The 6,718-nt window shown below is 38.3% G+C and overlaps 1 protein-coding gene across 1 annotated transcript in view; it reads left to right on the plus strand.

Moving 5' to 3' along the window:
* The first annotated feature begins 1,062 nt into the window (after positions 1 to 1,062).
* PKP4 (plakophilin 4) overlaps positions 1,063 to 6,718 on the plus strand; it is a 51,441-nt gene continuing 45,785 nt past the window's right edge. Inside the window, exon 1 of the mRNA XM_026852359.1 lies at positions 1,063 to 1,161. The gene's annotated coding sequence lies outside the window, so the exon portion shown is untranslated. The remainder of the gene's footprint in view (positions 1,162 to 6,718) is intronic.

Raw genomic sequence — 6,718 nt, forward strand, 5'->3', positions numbered from 1 at the left:
TCCATGTAATGTAAGGTGTGAAAGGATACTTTGCATTAACTATAATCTGTGAGGGAAGGGGACTTTTGTAATGTGGCAAGTCGTGAAACTACTGTATAATACATGATTTACATTCAGAAGAAAATCCCCTTATTAGTAATTTGCACTTTAAAATTAAAGGAATGCTTCCGTGCTGTATTTGACTTACATATGAGACTTGCTTAACCAGATTATTAAATATCGGTGTTCATCTGTTTTTAAATAGTATCAAACAGTTTACTTAGACTTCAGGGGATGTAGACTATCAGTTTGAAAAATAATACAGTTGCTCAATAGAATCCTTTTCTATCATTAACAAAAAGATAACTGTGGATGCAAACATCACTGCTATACTATCCCATGGTGACATAGGATAGATTTCAGAGTATCGTCTTTATAGAAAATGTTTCCAGATTTTAATAATACAGAAACATTGTGTGCAGAACTTGTATTTCCCATGTCGTTTCTGGAGCATTATGTTCCAAAAATCTTTTACAAAGGCTGAGGTTTGGTACCTTTGCCCAAGAAATATAACAAAGACTGAAATCAGGGAAGGTGAAGTAGCACATCTCTACCCTCAGCTGGTTTGACATAATAAACTTTAGGGTTTTGAATACAGAAGTCAGAACAGCATAGCTTGGGATTTGCAGTTCTGCAGGTAGAAAGGTTAGGATACGGTATTTTCCAGTCTACCTTGTTTATAGATGAAACTGAAGACTGACTTTATAGGCACTGATTTTGTTAGATTGTGGCAATATAAGTAGACACATAAATTTTAATTGCAGGAGGAATAAAATCCACAAATGCTTATACATGTTTTTCCTTTTATAACAGGTGATAAATCAATATTTGCATGAATCACTGATTTAAAGAACCATTAAATTCCCACTTTAATCTTCTGATAGTTTATTCCACTAAGAAAGAGTCAAAATAAGAAACATGATTGTGATGAAACAGTGATTGTTTCAGAATTAATCCACACCCGTTTTTTAACATCAAGAATGCTTTTCTTTTTATTTTGAAATTTCAGGAGCTCCAATTTCAAAGACTTACCAGAGAACTGGAAGTGGAAAGGCAAATTGTGGCTAATCAGCTAGAAAGATGTAGGCTTGGAGCAGAATCACCAAGTATCGCCAGCACAAGGTACAAATCCTGATGACTTACTTTGATATGTCCCATAAATTAAAGGGCTTTTTAGTGGTGCTTATGTACTACATAACTATATTTTCACTGATAGCCGTTCACCTTTCATTAATATGTGAAGTATTAAAAAAAATGCAGATTTACTGTGCAGAGTTACGGGACAGTTTGAAGAGCCCTCTAATCATTGATTGCATTTTCAATAGAGTTTATGTGAAGCTTTAATTTTTCTTTAGATATGTTCAATTTTACTTTTAAGATTCATCCAGAGGAATGTGGTAGACAACACATATTTGCTTTCAAAGTAACAGTGCTAGTTAAATGCAGTTATCCAATTTCGGGTTGGTTTTTTTTTTTTTTTTCCCCAGAATTAACTCTCTAGTTTCATCCAGCTTTTCTGAAATACTGTTGTTACATTTGTTTTCAGGGAACCTCTTGATATGTGTATTGTTGGCATATTTAAGTAGCCTGAAACATAGCTAATATATTTCACATACAGTGACAATAACTCTAACAAAGCATTTTGTTATTATTTCAGCTGTAACTAGTATTCTGAATATTTATGGTTTTTTAAATTTCTTAGCAAACTTTTTAACTCTAAATGTGTTGAGGCACTCATTCATCTCAAGTATATCAAATGATTGGTAGCTCTTGAATCTGAAAGCTTTGATAACTGTTCTCCTACAAAATGTTTATGATACCTGCATTTCGGGTTACAGCAAACTTTGTGTTGGCATGTATGTGGAGAGTATGCTCTGAACATTATTATTTCATGCCTTAAGTACTGCTTGTTTCTATATTCTTTCAGCAATAAACTTGGGTATCATTCTGAAATGTTTCCTCCTGTGGCCGTAATAAATATTTTTGCAAGTTAAATAGAAAGTTATTCCTAGAAAAACTTTCTTAACAAGAGGTGATTTTTTAAAAAATAAATTTAAGAAAATTCAGTGTACCAGCTAATTCAGTTGTTTTTATACTTCAGACCACTTGACCTGAGTTGTCATTTGGCAGTATTGTTACTAGCATGAGAACTTTTGTGTAAGAAACTTTGAAATATTCAGAAATATTCCTTGGACAAGATGACCATTTTATACTCTTCATAGTTGCTTGTCTTCCCACTAGATTCACATATTTCTCCAGCTGTTGCTCAGATTTTGTTTTCAAAGCTAAAAAACTTACATTCCTGTGGAAGAATAAGTAAAAAGCTTCAGTTATTTTATGCTTCCAACCATCTTTCATCCAGTCTTGAATGTCCATTGTCAGCAAATTTGCCTGAGTAATACGAAGGAAAAGGTTCTTCTACATCCCAAGTCCAGAGAATTTCATGTACAAAGAATGCCAGAGTTAGGTTATCCCTCAAATAATATTGTGTAGTTTTTGAAAAAATATACAATTACTAGTATCTACACAATAAATTGGCTCCTGTACTTCTGTCAAATACTATCATTTACCAAGATGGAAAACAAAATTTGGAGTCATGGAGTAATTTCTTCTTTTGATTGCTTCCTTATGTTTATGATGTTTAAATGATGTTTATTTGTATAAAAAAACAAAGGTGATGAAAGTTTAGGGGGAGAAAATAATAGCAGCTAAGTTGATTTGTAGTATACTTTGGTACATTTGTGTATCTGCTCATCAAGCCCTTATTTTCTGGGCCATAAATTTTCCGTGGTTATTAATGAAATATTTTACACATGTAAAATAAAAACCTAATTATATTCTTATTTCTTACAGATACCTTTCTAGTCTGACCACTATTCTTATTTTTCTAAATTTTCTTATCCCAGTTGAGTCTGGTCCTGTAGATGAGAATGCTGTGCTACATTGCTTTTTACTGAGGGACACGGGATTTAAACTTGGTTTAGACAATATGTTCTGAGATGTGTGTGTCCTTGGTTAACCTTTTTACTTACTCTTTAATGTGGATATCCCTTTTAAGAGATGTGTGACAAGCTGGAAAGAAAAAGAGTAAATCTGTATTTGAATTAGATTCTTTCATTTCTTCGCAACCAGTTGCTTCCATTGTAGTTAGAAGAGTTGTTGAAAAAAATCAGGGTAAACCAATCTTTTAGAGCAGTATCACAGCAGACACAAATATAGCAGCAAAACTTACAGCCATAAAAAGGTACCCGTGTTTCCCCACCTAGATGATGTAAATGTTTTGCTAAGGCTGACAAGACATTAAACAAACACAAAGAGGGCATGGAAACACTGCGGTGTTGAGAGATTGGCCCTGGGCAGCTAACAGCCTGCTCCCAGGAACACAGAGAGGTTGAGCACTGGGAGAGCAACATGGTGTTTCTCCTGGACAGGTGTAAGAATTGCCCAACAGAATCTTGTATTAAAAAGCACCAACCAAAACAATGACACAAAATTTTAAAAAGCAAGCAGAACTAAAGCATAAGATCTATACACATTTTTATCCTTTGTTCAAGTTTTCCGTCCCTGAGGAAATGAATGAAGCTTTGTTTCAAAGATAGTGCTTTAATCTCCTTTAATGTGGTAAAACATTCGGGAGCGTTTCATTTCAGAGGTCTGGCTGTGAAGTTTTGTTGACCTCAGTGCTTGTGGCAGGGCCTCTGATTTACCCACTTCTAAACTGGATTCCTGCAAGCCAGCGTTGGCCTGGAGGGGGTGCTGCTTTGCAGATCAGATGCTGACATGAGTCACAGGTGCTTTGGGGGCAGCATATGCCTGTCCACAGGCTGTAATTTGGCTCTCAAGCTTTCAGTTTCAAAGAGGACAGAGGCTGTGGGAGAACGTGCCATGGGTAAATGGCTCACCCATTCTGCTTTCAGGAAATTTTCTTACAAGGCAGCTTCCAAACCATGAAACTTTGTGCAGAAATGGATCTGTAAATCCGGTGCTGCAGCTTAGCCTTTGACTGAGATGAGAATTTCACAATCCTTAGGAAGATAATTTTGGTGTTTTGTAGACAGATAAAAGGAAGGGGCTACAAGCTGTCCCGTGTGTCTGTCACAGCAGGTCGCCCAGGGGAGGCTGCGGAAACGGCTGCTGAGGGAGGGGGGAAAGGCCACCTCTGCCTTCAGCGGTCACCACCTCGGGCGTGCCTGAGGGGACCCCATTCCAGAAGCGTGGCTCTTCTGCTGCTGCTAGCCCTGCAGAGAAGCGTGTGCTGCTTTGTAGAGATGAACAAAGCCAAGCAAACAGGAGGCACTTGCGGTTTGGGTTGTGGCCCACCTCTAGTCCAGCTCTGCTGTAAGTGCAGGCAGCACAGGAGTGGCTGGCTTGCTCTCTTCAGAGGAGTGGGGTGGGGAGAGAACAAGAGCAGATCTGCAGATCCTGAGTGCCTGTAGTGTAATGAGTGGAGAAGGAAGCACTGGATCAGCTGCAGCCCTGGATTCCCATACAGCTTTATTTTTGTATACCTGTAGGTTACTTGCCTGTTGAAATTCTTTTCATAATTATTTTCATAAATGGGTGTTGTGCTCAGCAGTTCTAGATATTTCATGGCATCCCATACACCTTAAATCTACCGAAGAGACTGAAATGAATCATGATTAGTGTTATGTGGCAGTATTAAATATTTTTACCTATGTTATACACTACAAGATCGGAGATGAGAGACTGGGAAAAATAACGTGAGGTTTCAGCTGTATCTTCTTTTGTTTCATGCTATAACATGCACAGGTTTCTGTGAAGAAGCCACTGGCAGTTCAGCCTCCCATACAAACCGTGCTGCAGCTAACTCGGCGTCCACAGCATTACTGCTTCAGTTGGATTCAGTTCCGGGCTGCCAGGCGTGTTGGAGCATGTACTGTTGCGGGGAGAGATCAGTCTGTCAGGGGTCGGTGGTCAGACTCGCTTTATAAAACCGCTCAGGTGGGAGCTGGCTGCGGAACTTGCAGGCGACTGGTGCTTTTTGTGAGTTCTCTCTTCTGCGTAACTTGTGAAAACTGAGTGGTGTTGGGAACCAGAAGGCTTGTACTTAGTAATTTAGTTGTAAAATACTGCACTCAAAATAACAGCTTGTCAGAAACACTTTAACAGAAGTACATAAATGGCACACTAGGCTTCATCAGAATGCACACCCTTTTGGCAGTACAGTAAATGATGAAAAAAATAACACTTCAAGTACTAAATGGTCAGTCTGAGTAATAATGTGGCTACCTGCAGTTTTCTGAGTTTTGTACAAGTAAATGTATCTCTTAGCTACTAGGAAGGTTTGTTTTTTTGTTTTTTTCCCAACTGTGCACTTTCTGTAATAGTAGAATATACTCCAAAGTGATTCAGTAAAATAATGCTCTCCGTGATTGAACACTGTAAATTTGCTGTGAGCTGAACATGTATTGCATTTCATGGTCATGCAGTTTTTTTCTCTTACAATGGGAGAATGTTTACAGAGTGTAAACAGAGCAAGTAGTTCTGCCTGAGCGCCGGCCTGCGGTCGTGTGGAGCTGTGTAACTTTTGTTCAACTTGAGGAGCAGTAACGTGCGAGACACCTCCGCAGCGCGCGCCCCCCCCACGCTTGGGGCGTTCCGCGGCGTGCGGCAGCAAGTTCGTCCTGGCAAGGCTGTTCACAGGGACCTGGTCTGGGTGTAATTACCCTTACAGAGACCAGTTTAATTTTGTTCCTATGACATATCAAATATGTCAGTGTTTTCAAAAGGTATATTTGAAATTCACCGCATATATTGCATTATATGATGTCATCAAACTTTCATGACAAATTATAAGCTCCATGAAAATCATCTTTAGAATCAGTATTTGCTTTTGGGGCAGGAAAAGGGAAGGAATCACAGTAATTTAAGCTATTTATTCACTTATTTACACTAATATTACACTTACTGAAATTGGAAAACAAATCAGAGGCTTACATTAAATTTAAAATTCATTAAGAAAAGATATACTCAGTTTCTTTTGCAGAGCTTCAGTGTACACTAAAAGGAGGGCTAAAATGTATTTGAGGGAATTCAGCTGAGTAATGAATAATTTTAAATCAAGGTCTCCGAGTTGATCATCATAGAGGATGGAAGAGTATTTTGGACCAGATATGAATAGGCCATTTATCCTAACGATTTAGAAGAAAACAATTACATCCGTTGTTAATGGCTCACTAGGGCCTACTTGCCGCGTTAGGTAAGATAACTGGTCATCAGGTCACCTGACAGCTGCTGATGCCAAACATTTGGGGCAGGTCGCTGTCTCTGTTGCAGAATGTAGAAATCTCCAGTTAGAAACTGGTCCGTACTATGATTGGTTTAGGCGTTACAGTTCTTACTGAGCATATTATAAATCCTTAATCTAGATGTAGAGATTCTGTTCTCGATATTACCAATAATTGTATGTAAAGATTTGGGGTTTATTTTGTTATGTTTTAGACTGTAATGATACCTTGTGGCGCTAATTTTAGACCTTGAGAGTGAACTGTGTTAGGTTTGTTCTCCTGCTCTTTGAAACAGTCTCATTGAGTGTCTCTTCCTCAGTCTTTACTATTTGGTCGAACTTTGAAATGCCCTTACTTGAGAATTGTCTTGGGAAATTAACTTATTTTTTTCTTATCTTTTATTTCTGCTAATTTCCGGGGGGGGGGGGGGG

The sequence above is a fragment of the Athene cunicularia genome, assembly GCF_003259725.1.
Source record: "Athene cunicularia isolate RWA chromosome 7 unlocalized genomic scaffold, athCun1 chr7_part1, whole genome shotgun sequence".
NCBI lineage: Eukaryota > Metazoa > Chordata > Aves > Strigiformes > Strigidae > Athene > Athene cunicularia.